At 42.9% G+C, this 22483-nt stretch overlaps 2 non-coding genes across 2 annotated transcripts; both read right to left on the reverse strand.

Annotated features, from left to right (window-relative positions):
• Positions 1 to 576: 576 nt before the first annotated feature.
• LOC122800607 lies at positions 577 to 711 on the reverse strand. The gene has a single exon (XR_006364610.1). It is a non-coding gene; the product is annotated as a small nucleolar RNA SNORA50 (small nucleolar RNA).
• An 18060-nt stretch (positions 712 to 18771) lies between these two features.
• On the reverse strand, positions 18772 to 18904 carry LOC122800609. The gene has a single exon (XR_006364612.1). It is a non-coding gene; the product is annotated as a small nucleolar RNA SNORA76 (small nucleolar RNA).
• Positions 18905 to 22483: the final 3579 nt, after the last annotated feature.

Genomic DNA, 22483 nt, shown 5'->3' on the forward strand with positions numbered 1-22483 from the left:
ACTGTGTGAAAGGAATTAACTAGAGAATCTCTCCCATTTAAGCATCTGTTCGCTTGCTCTAGTTTTCCTGCCAAGGAGTGCATCATAACAGATTCGCAGTTAAAAGCATTCACTAGTCTTCTTTGCTCCTTTTTCTGTTTAAAACTTTCATTTAGTCTCACTTCTGTTCTGCTGTGATAAACATTTCTGTAATGTTTTCTGTCTTAAAATAGTGTAGCTAGTAGCAGTTTGCCAACCTCCCTATTGTTTCCTTGTTCTTAACTTGGTGGTTTTGCAGTTGTCCACACCCACTGCAAGTTGGATCCTTAGTTTAACACTGAATTATCTTCTGTTCCTCTGCCCTTTCCACTTCACAAAAAAAAAAAAAAAAAAAAACTATTCAGCTGCTTATACACTGTTTCCTCCTACTACTGTATTACTTCATCTTGCTTTTTCCGCTACTTGCTCTCTAAAGTGTTCAATTATATCTTTTATGCTACATTTATTACTGCAAAAAGGACCCAATACTTCCCAACAGTCTAAAAGGGAATACAGTACAACCATCTGCACAAAGACACATACAATGAAGTCACAAAAAGATGTAGCTTGTACTTAAAAAAGCAGCTCAGAAAATTACTGAGAAGCTCCAGTTACAAACAAGCATATATTCTTGCACTACAGCTAGACCCAAAAGTTTGCAGATTACAGCTTCTGGGTTCAAAGGTAGTGCCAAAATGCTACAGCACTCTCCACTTTGTGAACATTCATAAGGCAATGAGACAAAACTTACACCCGTAATGACGCAGAACAGACCGCATTCTCTCCTTTACAAATCCTACAAGTTAAACTACATAGATCAAAAACTACAAAACTGACAAAAATCCCCAAAGACTAAATGAACACTCATGCCAATACAACAAGCACCCTTCTAAACCTAATGACTTACAAATCTGATCTTCCAAAGTCACAGCATTTTACAACCAAAACAACCCTAATTCAGCTCAAATATCACATTCACTCCCGAGCAGAGGACATGCCTTCTGAACACTTCAGAAGTAAACATACCCAGGCCAATCATTCTCCCATAGAATTAAGGGTCCTATGGGTGGGAAAGTTCAATTCCAGAAGTGGCATGCCATTTTGGACATCTTTAATACACTCCCAGCATTCCCACTGCTAACTGAAATCTCACCAGCCTGCTACACTTCCAGTAAAGTGCAAGGTAGGTGAACATCCACCCATTTTCACACTTCCTCACAAGACTGCACACCTTTACACTTGTGCATAAAACTTCATCACCCAATCTGTACCATGTCAGAGACTAGTCCCACTATGACCACACCAATTACTAAAGTGATTTTGCCAGCATACACTTGCAGACAATTTACCAGGAAAGTCTGATAGCACAAGTAGACCCTTTACACCATTACAGCAAAATAATGGACTAGACTGCGGTGGTGGTGCTGCAGTAGCGCTGTCGCCTCACAGTAAGACGCTGTCCAGTTCGATTCTCAGCTAGAGCGTCTTCTGCGTGGAGACATGCGTGAATGGGCGTACCTTAGTTGAAGGTTGTGAATCAGGACTGGCAAGCTGGTACGTAAAAGTCAACTACCAATCATTAGTGGACCAGAGTTCCGCTGTGGCGACCCCTAACCGGGAAAAGCCGAAAGACACAAACCAATATAAAACAGAAACAACAACCTTTCAACCTTCCGGTTATAGCCACAAATGCTGCCTCAGCTTGTATTGTTGACAGTTCCTGTAAACATTTCAAGTAAAATGTCCAACATTTCCATGGAAGAATGCCTGACCTCTATCTAGACAACGCATTACAATAAATTCCAGACACCAGCAGGACTCCTTAAATAAGCAAGGTTTCCTATCTGTTCTAATTTCCTCCATCACCATACAAAGAAAGGCTACAAGTTTTTCTGTGCTACTTAAACTTCTATGCAGACCATTCTGTACTTCAATGAACTGACATTTTGTCTTACAATTCTTACCAATCATATTCAAGGTTTGTGATCAAAGAAAATCTTTCACAGCAAATTGCTTGCAGTAGTCAGGCTACAACATTTCACCCACTAGGATGAAATTTGCAAATTCACAGCTCTTATATTTGTCATCTAGATAGCTGGACTGATCCAGGATCATTTTCTCATACAAATGAAACGCTAAAACAGTGTGGACAAACTTAATTTGACAAGCCTGCAATAAAGTATTACCATACATGGACATCCATACAAATTGTGTACAACAGTTTACGATACACATTTTAGACCATTTACAGCTGACACCTTTCCTTCCCAAGGCCATAATGTTAACTATGGAGCATCAACTTTGTAATCAAATATATCCGGTAACACATTTAAGTTTCTTATTTTTCAAATTATGTCAAGCACTGCTTTACAAAAAAAAAAACTGCCTACTCCAGTGCTTTTAAAAACAGGCAAAGAAGAGAGCACGGGTCATGTTTTATACTCTGTCTATAAACAAGAAAGACAGACTCCGAGCATACAAAACTACCCCCTGCAGGAACGCATCATGGGGGGGCTGCATTACATCCACCCACAGGACAACATTTTTGAAGGTAGACCACTGGAATGAATAAAACAGCAAAAGATAGTGCTATGCAATACAGTCCAAAAAAAGCTTGCAATTACAACAGAGTGATACTTTGGTCTAATTAACAAGCATCATGCTGTTGGATCTGTAGTATTATAACATTTGTTCATTCTTTCGGCTTTTCCCAGTTAGGGGTCGCCACAGCAGAACTCCGGTCCGCTAATGATTGGCAGATTTTTATGGTGCCGAGGTGCCAGCTCGGCACCCAACCTTCAACGAAGACACTCCCACACATCTTTTGAAGGCCACTCGACCGTGGGGAGGACATGCAGACTCCACACAGAAGGTGCTCCAGCTAAGAATCGAACGGAAGAACCTCTTGCTGTGAGGCGACAACGCTACCACTGCACCATTGCAGCTTTGTATTATAACAACTGTAGAAGTCTGAAATACATCACCCTAATGGGCAGGTCAAAAAAAGGAAAAGCATTCCAGCCTGCACCGCTTGCTGTAAATAAAATATGCAACACACTGTGCATATTCGTAGAAGACAAATGCCTACATCAATGGAAAAGTCTCCAAAACTACAAGTAAAACATTAATATTAGACTAGCTTTTACAGTGGTTCTTGAGACTGCAATGTTTGCAGATTAGCTAAATAAATGTAAAAACAGAAGCATACCTCTCAATCTCTTAGTAAATTAAATCTGGCTAAAGCTAAATTTGACAAAAACATGGGAAAATTTTAAACTGCTACCTAGAAAGTTGCTAGAACAGGATTTTTGTTAACATGCATTTTCCGAACGATAAGTGGTCTGAAATGCAAGTGTGCCTTTGTGAAGTACCAGAAGTATAAACTTTGAAGGGCAGACCAAAAATGAAGCAAAAATTTGTATAGTTGGGAGGTCTGAGCACATTATCAAAACATCCACTCTACTCCTTCCTTGTTGCAAAAACCAACTGCCATTTACAAGTTTAATGAATACCACACAAGAGCTGTAACACTTATGTTTATAGAAATTGATGCTGCCACCCAAATGGATTAGAACCCCTTTGTACCCCTTTATTAAGTAACTCCAGTGCCAGGAAGACATGTATGCAAAGGAACAGTTATCCAGGCAGCCACAAGGATGCACATTAATCTCTCCCTGTGCCCTACCAGCTTAACACCATCAGACTGACAAACCCCAATAGACATACGCACTCACTATAGAAACTAGATAACAGGTAGGAAATCAGCCACACCAGTCAGGGGGAATCTGCCCCCCCCAACACACTAGGAACCACAGCCAACTTTTCCCACCATGGATGACAATTACTCCAATCACTGCCCATTTCACACCTCTCTAACTGCTAAGATACCCTTGTCTTCCTCATGTAAGGTTCCTACACCCCAACCCCACTGGCATAAGGCCAGGGCATAGGTCACCCTGATCTAGAGCCTTTGTAAGCCTTCTTGGGGCTCCACTAACCAAAAACATTATACTCAACCCCAAAGAGGATAAGCAGACATACCTACTTCATCCCTCCCAGGCTCTTCCACCACCCAAGCCTCCAAATTTAGATCATAATTGAGGCTCTCTACACAACTGTAGTCAGGTTCTTTTACCACGGTCTAGCAAACCCAACTATTTTATTTGTACAATGGTCCTCAACTTTATGCAATCATGTACTTTTAGGTTTTGTTCTTGCCTACAATTTCAGAGATCTCATGACCACACATGCCTTAGTTTACTACAATTAATACATTTTGTTAACTGAATTGAAACATTGATAACCACTTTACACCAAACACTACATATAACTCGTCCCCAAGAAAGAAAATAAATACCAAAATAGAAATGAGCACTCAAGTGATTAGCAGCCCCTTAACATATGTGGGAGAAACATGTGCAGTAGGGAGCAGAGACCAACTTTGCAACGGCACCATCACATCACCAGGGCCATTCGAGAGAAAAGAAGGTAAACGTGATCTCATAAGACAAAGCACTCACGGTTGCCTGGCTGGTGGCCTTGGAGCACTGTAGTGTCAGATTAAGGCTTAATGGCTAGCAAACATAGGGGCAATAACAGTGCCAAAGTTACGTTCTAAGCACACGAAGTTCACAACAAAACAAGTTAAGGGATAATTCCAATATAAACGTACGAGCCGGTCAAACATTAATTTTGACTTCATCAGTTTCAGAAGTCTAACAGGTAATACCATCATACCAGCTCATGCAGTCACATTTATATTTCTCAACTGTCCCAGACTAACTTAAATCCCCTTTAGCCACAGAGGCTTTATATTAGAACATTGCCCCCCCCCCCACGATTTTCGCGCAGAAATGGACGTGGCCAAAGTGATGGAGTGCAAGCCCTGTTGTTGCGTGGAAAATAGCTGCATGACAAGCCATGCTTATTCAGTGAAACTATTAATATTCGGTGTATACAGACTTTTTTTGCATCTTTAATTATAATTTTGTGAAGTAATTGCTTGGGGGGGGGGCAAGCCCCCCTGCACCTTCAACCTTTCTTTAAACATATTTGTGGAGATAGAATGAGTCACTGGGAAAATTAATAGATGCAATAAAAAAGACCTCAGAGAAATGTCGACACCTGCATATTCACCAAATTGTAATTTTAAGTCTAATACATGCCGCATATCCTCCGCACCCCTTTTCAAGAATTGTAATTCTCAGTGTAATAGCGTAATACTTTTTTTATAAATGCACCATACTCTGGTCGTTCGAGTAGGTAATAACAATGTTTAGTATACAAATATTTCTGAGTATGGTCCTCTAATGTTTATACAAAGCACTTCGTGCAGGGCGGTCCTTACTACTACGCATCTAGTGGGGTATGCAGTAAATTACTTGTTTAACCAAATGACTTGAACCCATGTTAAGTTAGGCAATGAATAAAAACTCGCAATGTTCAAAAGCAAATATAAATACAATTACACAAGTTGAACAGACAATATCCATATCAAAATACACAATTAAAAGAGCACTTAACATCAAAATTTAACGAGACTGATACGCATAAGAAATGTGTAAGCAAAGAAAATACAATTAAAATCGGTCGTTAATGGTCTGGTACAGTATTAAATTAAATAAATGATATAGTAATATAAACTGATTTAGCGATTAAAATAGCTTAACTAGCATCATGAAAGCAATCGCACTAACCGCCCCGCCAAAAAAGCCTTAGCCTTTCCATGGTTTATCAAGCGGCCAAACTCCGAATAGGAAAGGCACCCTTGTTAACCCTTCACATCTGCAGACTAACCAAAATACATTTTAGTAAGGTAGATGGATCCAGCCAAGTAATTGGCATTGACTGCTATTACAACCACTTACCAAAGAAACCACTAAAAAAGATTAAATATATTTTTTAGGCCAGCCTGGTTTTGCAATTATTCAAGCAATCCAGCTCGTATAAGCGGCGAATACAGAGCAAGTCGGACACCGCCAGCTGACAGCATGCCGGTACGTGAGCAAAATTACACAGCTTCGGGCCAAACGGCCTGACCTGCCCCTCCCCCCAGAAACGAAACATACGGAGAAAAGAATTAGGCCGCATAGAGTTACCTAATGCCTCCCCCAAAACACCCTTTTTACCATACTACTCCACACATACCCTAAACTACCGCAAGGATATGCCAGTAAACCCCAACATTATAGCTACAATGGTAGCATGACCGTGGTTCCATACATACTTTAAAACTAATCGAATACGGAACCCTGATCACCACTGACATTACATCAAAACATTTTAAAAGTTCCTCCACACGTTCACTGAATCTTAATCAGTCAATAAGACTTGATCAACTCAATACACCAGCACAGAGATAAACTACTACAAAAATATTAACCCTACACATTCGCAAGTTAAACAACAAGCCACTATCGATATAATACCACACAACGCACTTGCAAAAGAAAGAAAACTCAGTCAGTCCGCTTTATAATGTGGTTGATGACGTTCTTCCTTTATTCGGCTGCACGTACTATTACGTGCTTTTCCGAGGGGTGGCAGGAGAAGGCTTTTTTAAAATTATATTAGTACTGTCGCCAGCAATATGTTTTCAGAGAAAAAGTTGCTTCTGGAAGAGTAATTTGTACATTTCAGTAATTGAATATATGTGTATTATGGAGATATACGCTACAAATACAGTAAGCATATAAAGATACAAAACTGCATATGGGTGTTTCCGGGGCGTAATTGAAGTGTATTAACCCACCGTCGAGTTCGCGAAAGAATGGGCGTGTCCGCCGTGATTGACATGCCGTTGGGCATGGATTAACAATGACAATCTACCGTGATTGACACACAGTGCTTGCTTACTGTTTATTATACACACAGAACACTACAGATTTCCATTGAATAATAATATAATAAACTTACTGTTTATTATGCTCGCAGAACACTATAGATTTCCATTGAAATTACACGATGTACGTGAAGGTGTTGCGTCGAGTATTTATCCCTATCCACTGACACACAGTGCTAATACTTACTATTTGTTATATTTAAAAACAGTTCAATTAACGACAGAACACTAAGATTAATGCACTTTCCGTTCAAATGCAAAGACAACTTAAAGGTGTTATAATAAAGTAATGCCCTTTCCATTCAAATAATACAGATGTACATGAAGGTGTTGCGTTGAGCAATTATCTCTATCCATTCAAATAATATATGTCATTACAAGTGCAGTTAACACATCCTTAGCACGCCAGTTTCTCTTAACAGTTCTCAAACAATGGCAGCAAAATGTTCGATGATGTTTATTTACTATATAAAGCGTTCATACTGTCCCTGCAGTTCTGTTACTTTCTGCTGATGGTTTCGCAATGTCTACATTCAACGGGAAGCGCATCGGTGAAATAACTTCATCTCTAATGGCAGTCATAGCCTTCATGCAGTCGTTTGGGATAATAGCCTTCCTGAAGTCATTTGGGATAATGCCCGAGGAGAAGAAATGCTTGATATGTGGAAGCAGGGCTACACTTGCACCTCACAAGTCCACCTACCTGTGAAAATGCCTTGCAAAGGCATGAAGAAGAAAGAGTGGGCTGCTCACTGGTACCTATTTTTGCAAAAGTAAACTGCCTCTACAAGGTCTGGTAAAGCTTCTTTACTGCTGGCTGTGGCAGTTCCCTGCAGTAATGGCTGCGGACCACCTTGGTGTTTCTGCAAGATCAGTGGTGGACTGGTATCAGTTCTGCAGAGACATCTGCAGTTGGAGACTACTACAGGAGCCCATGCTGCTCGGTGGTCTGAGGACTGTACTGCAAATAGATGAAAGCCTTCTTGTTCGTGCCAAGTACAACCAGGAGCGAAACCTGGCTAAGCAGGACCTCTGGGTTTTCAGGATGTATGACCGACATCGAAGAGTGGCTTTCTCACATTTGTAGAGAAATGTGATGCAGCTACTTTGCTGCCACTCATCAAGAAACATGCGTTGCCAAGAACCACAATAATTTCTGACCAGTGGGCAGCCTACCATGGGATTGCCCAAATACCAGGGATGCACTACCAATACCAGACCGTAAATCATAGCCAAAATTTTGTGGATCCCCAAACAGGTGCCCATACCAACTCCGTGGAAGCTATGTAGGCAAAGTGCAAAAAGCAGTTTAAGACAATGAACGGAACAAGGGCAGACATGGTGCCCAGTTATTTAGACGTATAGTATATGTGGAGATCTAAGTATGGACATGACTTTGACACCGTTTCAAAATTTTTTTAGTCATCTCAAAGAGTACCAGGACGCTCAAGCAGTCGATCTGGATGAAATGTCTGACAAGAAAAACTGACTCCCTTGACTGCTTTGCTGTCTTTGAAATTGGAATAGTAGTCAACTATGCCAGTATTGTGTTCATCTTTGGTTAAGATTTGTTTGCCAAATAAAGATCCAAGTTTGATTCGAAAGCAATGGCATCCGCGTTATTATTACTTTGTTTTTTGGGTTTGTTAATTCTTTGTTTACCTTCGGTTATTGAGCACTGTAGTCAAAGATATGAATGTGTTTTTCTATAGGTGGTGAGATTTTAAAGCAATCGCATGCACGTTATTATTACTGAGTCATTAGTAGTCAACGATGCCAATATTGTTTTTTGCGTTTGTTAAAAAGTGTTTACCTTCGGTTATTAAGCGCTGTAGTCAAACATATGAATGCAAGGCGGTGGGCGCGGCAATCTGCATGCTCGGAGCCGTGGGCGTAGTAAGCAACATGCTCGCAGGCAGAGTTTGGGAGGGGCTTGCTACTGTGCATCTGGTGGGTTAATACACTTCAATTTTGCCATTTCTGGGACAACCTTTTAGTACTACTGTTTTGACAAAAATCCCCAGTCAGATGGCAGTTTCAGTTAGTTAAAGGGGAAACGCACTCATAGACTGAAAAAAATGTGCATTTCATTATGACTTTATGTTTCCTGTATTTTAACACCAATTTTGAACTCTTATGTACTTTTCTATATTTTTATATGTAATTCCAGAGTCTGCCGACATGGAAGCATGGCATCTTGATTTTTAGTCTATGTCTAGGTATCCTGCAGTGCAGTGTTTACCTTTAATATTGTATCTAGTTTAGTAGATCAACATACCATAATGCTGACATTTAAAAAAAAAGACGAGTTGAAAACATCGCAAATGAAGCTCTGCGAAAGTTAATGCCCAAACTATTAAAAATCAAATCACCTAATGGACATGTCCAGAAGCATCATGATGATCAAGCTAAACTCCAATAAACAGCCTACTCATTCAAACATATCAATTAAAAAAAAATGTTTTCAACTTTTTTTGCAGGGGGTAAGCCCCCCCCCTGCATCCTCGCATATGGGGGGGGGCTGTGCCCCCACACCCCTGCAAATTAGATATACCAACTCCGAGATCGCAATAGCTGGCTAACCTTCGTACCTTTCTAACGTCTCTCATAGACTTAGATTATAACTGTAACTAATATTAACATCCAGCCATTATGCTCTATGCCACCCATCCTCCTGGACAATTCTTTAATATCTATGTTGCTTTAAGTGAATGATACCTGTTTGACTACAATTCTACCTGTTTTTGTAATACTACCTATTGATTGCAATGCAAATATTTTTCTTTGTAATTCATTATGTGATGTAACTTTGTATCGTGGAGCTTTTCTCCTCCACTGAAAATGGGCTCGAGCCCAGTGCACCTCCCCGGTCACCAAAATGGAATAAATAAATAAATAAATAAATACAGTAGGCAAAAGGGTAAATTTTCCAATCCTCACTGTAAGGTGATCTCTATATATAATCATTAAACATGTAAAAGTTTTGGCTTACATATTATACTTAAATGACGAATATGTTTTTGTTACTGCAGCAAGATCTCCATTCTAAACCTCTGTGGTGCTTCTGGACATGTGCATCAGGTGATTCAATTTTTAACAGTGTCAGCAAAATTAAAATTAGTTTATTTTATTTATTTATTTATAGTTAAAGTTAATTTCTGATCTTTTCGTCTCAACTTTCTAAATATAGGCATTATGGCATTTCAGTCTACTGAAGTAGATCCAAACACAAGCACGCTACACATAATACTTCCTTTGCAGAACACAGTACACATAATAGCTCACGTACCAGTGTCTCACCTGTCAAGCCCTTAAGGCAAAACATAAAACCAAGCATATTAGTCATAGGTGATTCCATTATGAAAGGAAAAGGTCATGGTCAGCTGTCTCTCAGGTGCCAGGATCCGCCGTATCACACACGCACTCAGTTCTCTCAACAACAGGTACTCTTATGACTCTGTGATAATCCATGTTGGTATGAACGACTTGAGACGTACCTCTCTGGACTATATGAAGAGAGACATGACTGAACTTTCAGACTGTGTCTCTCATCTTACTCTTAAACCCTCAAGCTAACTTTAAGATTCACTGGCTATGTCCTTGTTCAAAACCAGACTACATACTACTCTAGTTTGTAATCATATTACATTGCCTAGTCAATTTGTCATAATTTTAAAAATGTACGATTATATTACCTGCTTGCTCAACTGGAGCCTGTAAACTGTGTGCAACTTGATCACTTTATGATTTTTTTTTTTTTTTTACAGTTTGTTCTACCTTGGACTTCTCCCTGGGACTCCACTGAAAATGGAAATGTATCCAGTCAAGACTATCCCAGTCAACAAATGTAAAATAAATGCCATTTAAGAAATTTCACAAACCTTGGTGGTCACAAGTAAAAGAACTCATTTTGCCAGCAACAGAATGTTGCAGATAAAGGCCACTTTATAAAATGACACTAAAAGAAAATCTAACTGATGCTCAAGAAATTTCCGTGTAGGACCATGCAAGTACCAGCCATTTCAGGTTAGAATTCCTGGAGTACGCCACCCAAGTAAGTCAAGATGCACAGAGGAAAATCCCAAGCTTCAGACATCTAGGTTTGCATTTAAAACCCTCTGCGTGTGCCAACATTTATCTATTTTGTTCTCTAAATGCACCATTTTCTTTAAAGGTGAAGAAACGAGCTTGAATAAAGTTCTTCTAGATACTAAAATACATTGTTGGTAGCAAGTTATATTCACCATTAAACAAGACTGCCAGTAAAAGATGGCATTGTGTGATTTCAGTCAATAGCATCCAATAAATGAAAACTGGATTTTTCTACAGTGCAAGTACTGTTGGGAACAGAAAGTATTGGGGAGTTTGAGAATGACAAGCTTTCTCCAGAAATTGTTTTAAATACCCTTACTGTGAAGGCAGTGACTTTGGTCAGAGTGAAGTCAACTACCAAGTTCTGTAAGTTGTAGTCCAGTCTAGACATGGAGATTGGTAGTAGCACAATATACTTTATACACTGGGAAAGAGGTTAAGTTGAGCAACAAAAGTACAACCTATCCCATTTAGGTATTGGCATGGGTTTATCCACCCCATGGTCAACAAGAGGCAGCCCTGGGATAAATTGTTTCTCCAGCCATAGCTCCAAATTTTACATAAATCAAGGGGTCTGTTCCAGAGCAGCTGTACCCCTCTCTGCAAGATGCACCTCTCCATCCACTGTTCTTTTGATCTTGAAGAGGTTTTGATACACAGACCAAGTCATGCTGGCTAGCAGTAAACCCATCAGCACTGGGTCAGAGGATACCTTGTAAACCAAATGTTATTACATACACCTCAAAAAGCAGTTACACACCAGTGACCACGGCCTTCCCAACAAAGCTCTTCTGGAATCTTAATTTTTCCAATTCGTTATTGCTTATTCTTACCATTTATGGTACTTAGTCTGCCGTCTACTTTTTACTCATTCTATTGCTATAAACTAATCTGCACTGTTAACTGCAATTGTCTGCCTTACTGGGCCTATTAAATCACTTTTGTTACTGTCCAAAGCTTTTTTAACCATGTTTCACTGTGTGAAAGGTATTAACTAGAGATTCTCTTCCATTTAAGCATCTGTTCGCTTGCTCAAGTTTTCCTGCCAAGGAGTGCATAGCAGATTTGCAGTTAAAAGCATTCAATAGTGTTCTTTGCTCCTTTTTCTGTTTAAAACTTTCATTTAGTCTCACTTCTGTTCTGCTGTGATAAACATTTCTGTAATGTTTTCTGTCTTAAAATAGTGCAGCTAGTAGCAGTTTGCCACCCTCCCTATTGTTTCCTTGTTCTTAACTTGGTGGTTTTGCAGTTGTCCACCCCCACTGCAAGTTGGATCCTTAGTTTAACTTTTAGTTATGTACTTACCATAACTTCGGATGTATGGGATCCATCTCGCCTACATTCATAACTGATGGGTTCGGAGCCGATCCCTCGGCTCCGACTCGGCCACTATATAGTAGAACTAAGTCTCTAATTGGCTGGGCTACCCCTTATCCCAGAATGCACCACGCCTGCTTCCCCAGATCTTGTTTGTTCGCTTTTATATACCTACATCCAGGCACAGACACATACCAACAACCGTAACAAACTAAAGTCCTTCAAGAGAAAAACTTAGTAAATAGCAACATTTCCTCTAAATCCAATGGGAAGGGGGAAGGAGGGCGGGTACGTATGAATGTAGGCGAGATGGATCCCATACATCCGAAGTTATGGTAAGTACATAACTAAAAGATGTAATGGGATCCTATCTCGCCTACATTCATAACTGATGGGACAGCATCCCTAGCACCTAAATCCCGGATGGCTCATTGGAAAACACTCCTGAGAACTGTGGAACCAAAGAAAGCTCTACCTCGAGAAGCCACATCTATCTTGTAATGAGAGATAAAGGTGTGCGGAGAAGTCCAGGTAGCGGCCGCACAGATATCATCTATCGATAATTTGGATTGGAATGCCACAGAAGTAGCCATTGCCCTGGTAGAATGAGCCTTAACTGGGAATGGTAGCTCCTTGCCAGACTGTGAATAGATGGAGATGCAATCTTTAATCCATTTGGCTATGGTGGTTTTTGCCACCGGTTGACCCAACCTATTTTCCGCAAAGGACACAAACAGCTGATCTGAGTTCCGTGTCTGATTGGTCCTACTTAAATAAAAACGCAGTTGTCTGTGAACATCCAACTGATGGAAAATATATTCTGCGCTATTAGAGAATTTAGGAAAAAAACACAGAGAGCTCCAAGGATTGTTGAATGCATAAGGGGGATGCTACCTTGGGCAAGAAAGAGGGATTTAACTTGAGAGACACTCTGTCTTTGTGAAAAATCAAATAAGGGGGATTAGAACAGAGAGCCTGAAGCTCTGAGACCCGCTTGGCAGAGGTTATTGCCACCAAAAAAGCAGTTTTCCAAGATAGAAATTTTAAATCACAAGTAGCTGCTGGTTCAAAGGGACGGGCAGTTAAAGAAGCTAGAACCATATTCAGATCCCAAGGGGGCACCGGATGGGCTATTGGGGGCCGAAGGAGTCACGCTCCTTTAAGGAAAGATTTGCAAAGCCTGTTTGCCATTAAGGAAGGCTCAAAAGAGACATGAAAATTAGAGATAGCCGCCAGTTGGACTTTAATTGTGGAAACTGAAGAGCCCAAATGAAACAAAGAAGCCAGGTATTCTAAAACTTGAGTTATTGGGGCGGTAAGGGGATCTATACCTCGTTGCTGGGCCCAAATAGCAAACCTCTTCCACTTACTGGAATATAGTTTAATAGTGGAAGGTTTGTGAGAAGAGGACAATATGTGGATGACGTCAGGAGAAAAAGAGTTATGTCTGACTAAGGTTGGAAGTGGAGTAACCAGGCTGCCAACCGCAAGGACCTGAGGGATGGATGAGACTGTCCCAACTGATGAGTTAACAGGTCGGGCACTAGGTCCAGAAACCATGGTTTCTCCACCGCATACCTCAGAAGGAAGGGGAACCAAACCTGACAAGGCCAGTATGGAGTGATCAGAATCATGTCGCTTCCTAGATAAATCACCTTCTGTATCACCTTCGGGAGAAGGGGAACTGGAGGGAAGGCGTAAAGTAGACCGGGGGGCCAACTGTGGGCTAGAGCGTCCCTGGGAATCTGCCCCTGAGAGGGAGTCAGAGTTAAGAACTCCCTGCATTTCGCATTGTGAGGGCTGGCAAACAAGTCGCAACAAGGGAGGCCCCAGTTGGCGAAAATGTTTGCAGCCACCCTGTCGCTGAGAGACCACTCGTGAGGCAACAGGAGGGTCCTGCTCAGCCTGTCTGCAATCACATTGGATTTCCCCGGAATGTGCGGTGCCACAAGGAAACGCTGGGTAGAAATCGCCCAATGCCACACTCTCATGGCCTCTCGGCAAAGAGGGTAGGACCTGGTTCCGCCTTGCTTGTTTATGTACCAGACTACCGACATGTTGTCGGATAGAATCACGATAGTGCCCCGGGGGAGAACATGATGAAGTGCTTGCAACACCAGTAGCACCGCTCTCATTTCCAGGATATTGATATGTAAGTGCGTTTCGTGAGCCTGCCACGTACCTTGGACAGACCTGTCCAGATAATGCCCCCCCCCCCATCTGGGAGGCGTCCGTGGTCACCGTGGCGACGGGAGGCTGAAGGGCAAAGGGTCGCCCCTGTCCAGGTTGGACCGAAGCAGCCACCAACATAGGTCCCGACGGCAAATAACCGTAATCTGGACCAAATGGTTCAAGGGGAGATCTTGAAAGGACCATTGAACCGACAGTAGCCATTGCAGCACCCGCATGTGCAGCCTGGCTAAAGGGACTGGTAGAATAGTCGAAGCCATCTTGCCCAATAACTGCAGAATCAGTCTGGCCTGAACTCGTGAACTGGGTAGCAAGGTTTGAACCTGAGACTGCAGGACCCGAATCCTTTTTACCGGCAAGAATGCCCGCATTCTTCTTGTGTCTAACTCTGCGCCTATAAAGGTAATACGCTGAGACGGCTGCAGCACAGATTTTCCCCAATTGAGCGTGATTCCTAGTGAATGACCCAAACTGACTGTGGTCAAAAGCGCTCGAACTAATAGATGCTTGGTGGTGGCAGTAAGGAGCCAGTCGTCAAGATAGGGAAACACTTGGAATCCTAGACTTCTCAAGTGAGATGTCACTACTGTCAGACACTTGGTGAACACCCTGGGGGCTGTGTTGAGACCAAAGGGCAGTGCTCGGAACTGGAAATGACTGGTTCCCAGGCGGAAGCGGAAGTGACTCCTGGACTCTTGCCTTATCAGGATGTGATAGTAAGCGTCCTTGAGATCTATGGAGCACATCCAGACATCCTTCTCCAATAACGGGAGAATGGACTGAAGGGTGACCATTCGGAATTTGGATTTCTTTACAAAGCGATTCAATGATTTTAGGTCCAAAATGGGCCTCAAGTCCCCTGTCTTTTTTGGCACCAAAAATAGTCTTGAGTAAGTTCCTGATCCGATCTGGTCGGCGGGGACAGGCTGGATGACTCCTTTTCTTAGCAGCTTTGAGACCTCGACCGCTGCTTGATCCCGCTGACTGGGTGGCACATCTGGGATTTTCCTCATAGGAGGAGGGGGCTTGATGAAAGGGATGAGATAACCTCCGGTTATGGTTTGGAGCACCCAATGATCCTTGGTGATAGATTCTCAAGCCTGTGGGTGTTCCGCAAAGCGACCCCCGACTGGCTCCGGAGATGTGCAGTCGGGCCACGTCTCAGGGACTTTGAGTGCAGGATGGACCAAGAAAGGAATCGCTGTGTCCAGAATTTCGGGGGCCTCTGCCGCCTCTGGGGCGGCGTCTTCCTGAATCCCCCCCCTGCCTCTAGAGGGGGGATCACTCGGTGGAGTAGGGAAAGACCTTTGAGATTTTCTGAACCACATTTTCCCTCCTCTCTGGGCCTTGGGGTAAGGTCTAGAGGGAGCAGAAAAATGGGCCCCCACGGCAGTCAAGGTCTTGCCCTCCTGCTCGCATCGAGTCAGTGTGTCCTTCACCTTGGATCCAAACAAGGAGGACCCATCAAAGGGGGCGTCGGTGAAGGAAGACTTAAAGGCCTCCGCAAAAGGACACAAGCGTAACCAGGCGTGTTTTCTAAGAGCCACGCCTGTTCCCGCTGCTCTACTCGCCCCTTCGGCCGCATATGAGATGAGCCTCATGGACGAGTTGACTATCGAAGATAGGGTAGTCATCTGGGTGCCAACAGTTTGGGCCAACGCCTCAGGAAGGTTACCCGTAAGAGACTCACCCAACTCTTTGAAGAGGTCTCTTTGGAGCCTGGTAAAATGACAAAGATAATTCAGCGACCGCAGGGTAAAGGCCGCTGAAGACAGGGTACGCTTCCCGTACCTATCCATGCTCCTGGAATCCTTATTAGGAGGGTGAATAGACGTTGAAGCCTCTGCCACGTCCTGCTGAGTGGCAGATGCCACCACCATCGCATCTACTGCAACTCCTTTTGTCAAAAATTCCTTTTCAGGAGGGGCTGAAAGAAACTTGTTAGGCATAGCAGGTACCGGTTCCACAGAGTCAGGGTGTTCCCACACCCTTCGAGAAACTAAATCTAGCAATTCATCGAAGGGCGGAGACACCCAGGAGGTGGAGGGCTGGGCCCCAAAAGCCTTGAGGAAAACTGACTCCTCTGCGGAAGGGGTTTTGGACTGCCAATCGCCTCTCTGTCTCAAGATCTCGAGGATATCCGAGAATGAGACGTCATCCGAGGACGATCTAGGGGACCCCTCCACATCATCGAGGTCAGTATCTGATGTGATAGTCTCATCTTGGGAGTCAACGTGCTTCCTCTTGCACAAGTTTTTTCTTGGAGGTTCATCTGAAGCGGAATCAGAAGGACCCCCTGGGAGAAGGGATACCCCCAAGAGGGTATCCTCAGGCTCTGGGGCCCCGCTGTCATGGAGTTGAGGTACACCAGAAGCACCAGTTCCCAAGTCTAGGGACGGTGAGGTAGAGACTTGCTGAGCCGGCAAGGACATGGCCAGCGCACTCCTCATGGCCTCAAAGGCAGGACCTCCAGACTCTACAGAGGACACCGGCTGAGAGACCACAACGGTACCGGGAATCCCTGCAGCCGACGCTCCGAGGGGGAGACTAGGCACCGAAGCTACCAGTTCCAAAGTGTTCCCCTCGGCCCCGACCGAGGATGTCCCGGTACCGAACCCTGACGCTGAAGACAGGGTAGGAATGACGGTCGGAACCGAGAGGCTCCGAGGGAGTCTCGGTTCCAACTGGACAGCTCCGCTCTACCATCACCGACTCCAATGGCTCCGAGGAGGTTGGAGGAGGAATCGGATGTGTCGAAGTGGGAACTGGCTCTGGAGCCGAGACCATTTTTGCAAAAACCGGGGACTGGAAAAGCCTCTGGATAACTCTGTCCAAATCTGAATCAGACAATCTGGAGGATTTAGAGGAAACAGATGGGGCTCGAGACGACTTCTCTCTCGGCTCCAACAGACCAGGGGACCGGCTCCGAAACGGCTCCAACACTATTGGCACCGGATCCGGAGCCATATGTATAAGTATCGGCACCGAAGGGGACTTCGGGGCCGAGGGAGGAGAGTCTGAGCTGCACACCTCCAACGGCACCGAGACCAAAGGAGCCGAAGCAGATGATTCGCCTCTCGATCCCCCAACCTGCGGCTCCGACACCAATGGAGCCGAGGAAAGAGGTATTGAGGCAGACCGTTCCACTCGAGGCTCCGAAGCCATTGGAGCCGAGGAAGAAGAGGTCGACCTATGCTTCTTGGAAGTCGGTTCCAACGGACTGGTCGGAGCTGACGACCTTTTCTTTTTCAAAGCTGGAGAGGAGGGAGAAGCCAAAGCTTCCTCAAAGGAGGGCATAATAAGGCCCTTGAGGATCAATTTATTTTTACGTTCTTGAAGGATCCTAGAGGAAAAAGCATGACAAACACTACATGTTTCCTGCAGATGTTTCGGTCCTAAACAATATACACAAACAGCATGACTATCAGTAATAGACATTTTGTAGTTGCACTTGGTGCACTTTTTAAAACCAGACTTTTGCTCCTTAGACATCGTATCACACCACTATCTTTTAACCACACAAAAACAACAACCTTAAAGTAGGGCTCGAGCCCTTGACTCAAAAGCGGGACTGGCCCGAGTTACAGAACACCAAACGGACAGAAGCCCTCTAACTAAAAACGGGCTTACTCGATAAGCAGGACTATAAGACAACTACAAATATGCAAAAAAAAAATCAACACATTAACTCACAAATAAGGGCAAAGACCCTCTAACTTAAATGGGCCTTGCCCGGTAAATAAATAAAAATTTCAATCACAATGAAAAAGGTTAACACACACACACGTATAGCTGTTAAAACAGCTGTTTGTTGAAATAGTGAAGAAACCCCTAGTTCAAAAGACCAAAAAAGTAACAATAAATCACTTAGCTTCAGCCAAGTCGAGACCACGTCTAGCTTGAAAAGCGGCAAACGAGATCTGGGGAAGCAGGCGTGGTGCATTCTGGGATAAGGGGTAGCCCAGCCAATTAGAGACTTCGTTCTACTATATAGTGGCCGAGTCGGAGCCGAACCCATCAGTTATGAATGTAGGCGAGATAGGATCCCATTACATCACTGAATTATCTTCTGTTCCTCCGCCCTTTCCACTTCACAAAAAAAAAAAAAAAAACTATTCAGCTGCTTATACACTGTTTCCTCCTACTACTGTATTACTTCATCTTGCTTTTTCTGCTACTTGCTCTCTAAAGTGTTCAATCATATATTTTATGCTACATTTATTACTACAAAAAGGACCCAATACGTCCCAACAGTCTAAAAGGGAATACAGTACAATCATCTGCACAAAGACACATACAATGAAGTCACAAAAAGATGTAGCTTGTACTTAAAAAAGCAGCTCAGAAAATTACTGAGACGCTCCAGTTACAAACAAGCATATATTCTTGCACTACAGCTAGACCCAAAAGTTTGCAGATTACAGCTTCTGGGTTCAAAGGTAGTGCCAAAATGCTACAGCACTCTCCACTTTGTGAACATTCATAAGGCAATGAGACAAAACTTACACCCTTAATGACGCAGAACAGACCGCATTCTCTCCTTTACAAATCCTACAAGTTAAACTACATAGATCAAAAACTACAAAACTGACAAAAATCCCCAAAGACTAAATGAACACTCATGCCAATACAACAAGCACCCTTCTAAACCTAATGACTTACAAATCTGATCTTCCAAAGTCACAGCATTTTACAACCAAAACAACCCTAATTCAGCTAAAATATCACATTCACTCCCGAGCAGAAGACATGCGTTCTGAACACTTCAGAAGTAAACATACCCAGGCCAATCATTCTCCCATAGAATTAAGGGTCCTATACAAATTCAGTATGGGTGGGAAAGTTCAATTCCAGAAGTGGCATGCTTTTTGGACATCTTTAATACACTCCTAGCATTCCCACTGCTAACTGAAATCTCACCAGCCTGCTACACTTCCAGTATAGTGCAAGGTAGGTGATCATCCACAAATTTTCACACTTCCTCACAAGACTGCACACCTTTACACTTGTGCATAAAACTTCATCACCCAGTCTGTACCATGTCAGAGACTAGTCCCACTATGACCACACCAATTACTAAAGTGATTTTGCCAGCGTACACTTGCAGACAATTTACCAGGAAAGTCTGATAGCACAAGTAGACCCTTTACACCATTACAGCAAAATAATGGACTAAACTGCGGTGGTGGTGCTACAGTAGCGCTGTCGCGTCACAGTAAGACGCTGTCCAGTTCGATTCTCAGCTAGAGCGTCTTCTGCATGGAGACATGCGTGAATGGGCGTACCTTAGTTGAAGGTTGTGCGTCAGGACTGGCAAGCTGGTACGTAAAAGTCAACTACCAATCATTAGCGGACCAGAGTTCCGCTGTGCCGACCCCTAACCGGGAAAAGCCGAAAGACACAAACCAATATAAAACAGAAACAACAACCTTCCGGTTATAGCCACAAATGCTGCCTCAGCTTGTATTGTTGACAGTTCCTATAAACATTTCAAGTAAAATGTCCAACATTTCCATGGAAGAATGCCTGACCTCTATCTAGACAACGCATTAGAATAAATTCCAGCCACCAGCAGGACTCCTTAAATAAGCAAGGTTTCCCGTCTGTTCTAATTTTCTCCATCACCATACAAAGAAAGGCTACAAGTTTTTCTGTGCTACTTAAACTTCTATGCAGACCATTCTGCACTTCAATGAACTGACATTTAGTCTTACAATTCTTACCAATCATATTCAAGGTTTGTGGTCAAAGAAAATCTTTCACAGCAAATTACTTGCAGTAGTCAAGCTACAACATTTCACCCACTAGGATGAAATTTGAAAATTCACAGCTCTTATATTTGTCATCTGGATAGCTGGACTGATCCAGGATCATTTTCTCATACAAATGAAACACTAAAACAGTGTGGACAAACTTAATTCGACAAGCCTGCAATAAAGTATTACCATACATGGACATCCATACAAACTGTGTACAACAGTTCACGATACACATTTTAGACCATTTACAGCTGACACCTTTCCTTCCCAAGGCCATAATGTTAACTATGGAGTATCAACTTTGTAATCAAATATATCCGGCAACACATTTAAGTTTCTTATTTTTCAAATTATGTCAAGCACTGCTTTACAAAAAAAAAACTGCTTACTCCAGTGCTTTTAAAAATAGGCAAAGAAGAGAGCACGGGTCATGTTTTATACTGTCTGTAAACAAGAAAGACAGACTCCGAGCATACAAAACTACCCCCTGCAGGAACGCATCATGGGGGGGCTGCATTACATCCACCCACAGGACAACATTTTTGAAGGTAGACCACTGGAATGAATAAAACAGCAAAAGATAGTGCTATGCAATAGAGCCCCAAAAAAGCTTGCAATTACAACAGAGTGATACTTTGGTCTAATTAACAAGCATCATGCTGCAAGCATCATGCTGTTGGATCTGTAGTATTATAACATTTGTTCATTCTTTCCGCTTTTCCCAGTTAGGGGTCGCCACAGCAGAACTCCGGTCCGCTAATGATTGGCAGCTTTTTATGGTGCCGAGGTGCCAGCTTGGCGCCCAACCTTCAACGAAGACACTCACACATCTTTTGAAGGCCACTCGACCGTGGGGAGGACATGCAGACTCCACACAGAAGGCACTCCAGCTAAGAATCGAACGGAAGAACCTCTTGCTGTGAGGCGACAACGCTACCACTGCACCATCGCAGCTTTGTATTATAACAATTGTAGAAGTCTGAAATACATCACCCTAATGGGCAGGTCAAAAAAAGGAAAAGCATTCCAGCCTGCACCGCTTGCTGTAAATAAAATATGCAACACATTGTGCATATTCGTAGAAGACAAATGCCTACATCAACAAAAAGTCGCCAAAACTACAAGTAAAACATTAATATTAGACTAGCTTTTACAGTGGTACTTGAGACTGCAATGTTTGCAGACTAGCTAAATAAATGTAAAAGCAGAAGCATACCTCTCAATCTCTTAGTAAATTAAATCTGGCTAAAGCTAAATTTGACAAAAACATGGGAAAATTTTAAACTGCTACCTAGAAAGTTGCAAGAACAGGATGCATTTTCCGAACGATAAGTGGTCTGAAATGCGTGTGTGCCTTTGTGAAGTACCAGAAGTACAAATTTTGAAGGGCAGACCAAAAATGAAGCAAAAATCTGTATAGTTGGGAGGTCTGGGCACATTATCAAAACATCCACTCTACTCCTTCCTTGTTGCAAAACCCAACTGCCATTTACAAGTATAATGAATATCACACAAGACCTGTAACACTTATGTTTACAGAAATTGATGCTGCCACCCAAATGGATTAGAACCCCTTCGTACCCCTTTATTAAGTAACTCCAGTGCCAGGAAGACATGTATGCAAAGGAGCAGTTATCCAGGCAGCCACAAGGATGCACATTAATCTCTCCCTGTGCCCTACCAGCTTAACACCAACAGACTGACAAACCCCAATAGACATATGCACTCACTATAGAAACTAGATAACAGGTAGGAAATCAGCCACACCAGTCAGGGGGAATCTGCCCCCCCCAAAACACACTAGGAACCACAGCCAACTTTTTCCACCATGGATGACAATTACTGCAATCACTGCCCATTTCACACCTCTCTAACTGATAAGACACCCTTGTCTTCCTCATGTAAGGTTCCTACACCCCAACCCCACTGGCATAAGGCCAGGGCCTAGGTCACCCTGATCTAGAGCCTTTGTAAGCCTTCTTGGGGCTCCACTAACCAAAAACATTATCCTCAACCTCAAAGAGGATAAGCAGACATACACACTTCATCCCTCCCAGGCTCTTCCACCACCCAAGCCTCCAAATTTAGATCATAATTGAGGCTCTCTACACCAACTGTAGTCAGGTTCTTTTACCACGGTCTTGCAAACCACACTATTTTATTTGTACAATGGTCCTCAACTTTATGCAATCATGTACTTTTAGGTTTTGTTCTTGCCTACAATTTCAGAGATCTCATGACCACACATGCCTTAGTTTACTACAAT

Source organism: Protopterus annectens, chromosome 4.part0 (genome assembly GCF_019279795.1).
Source record: "Protopterus annectens isolate FY-2018-M chromosome 4.part0, PAN1.0, whole genome shotgun sequence".
In the NCBI taxonomy this organism is placed as follows: domain Eukaryota; kingdom Metazoa; phylum Chordata; order Ceratodontiformes; family Protopteridae; genus Protopterus; species Protopterus annectens.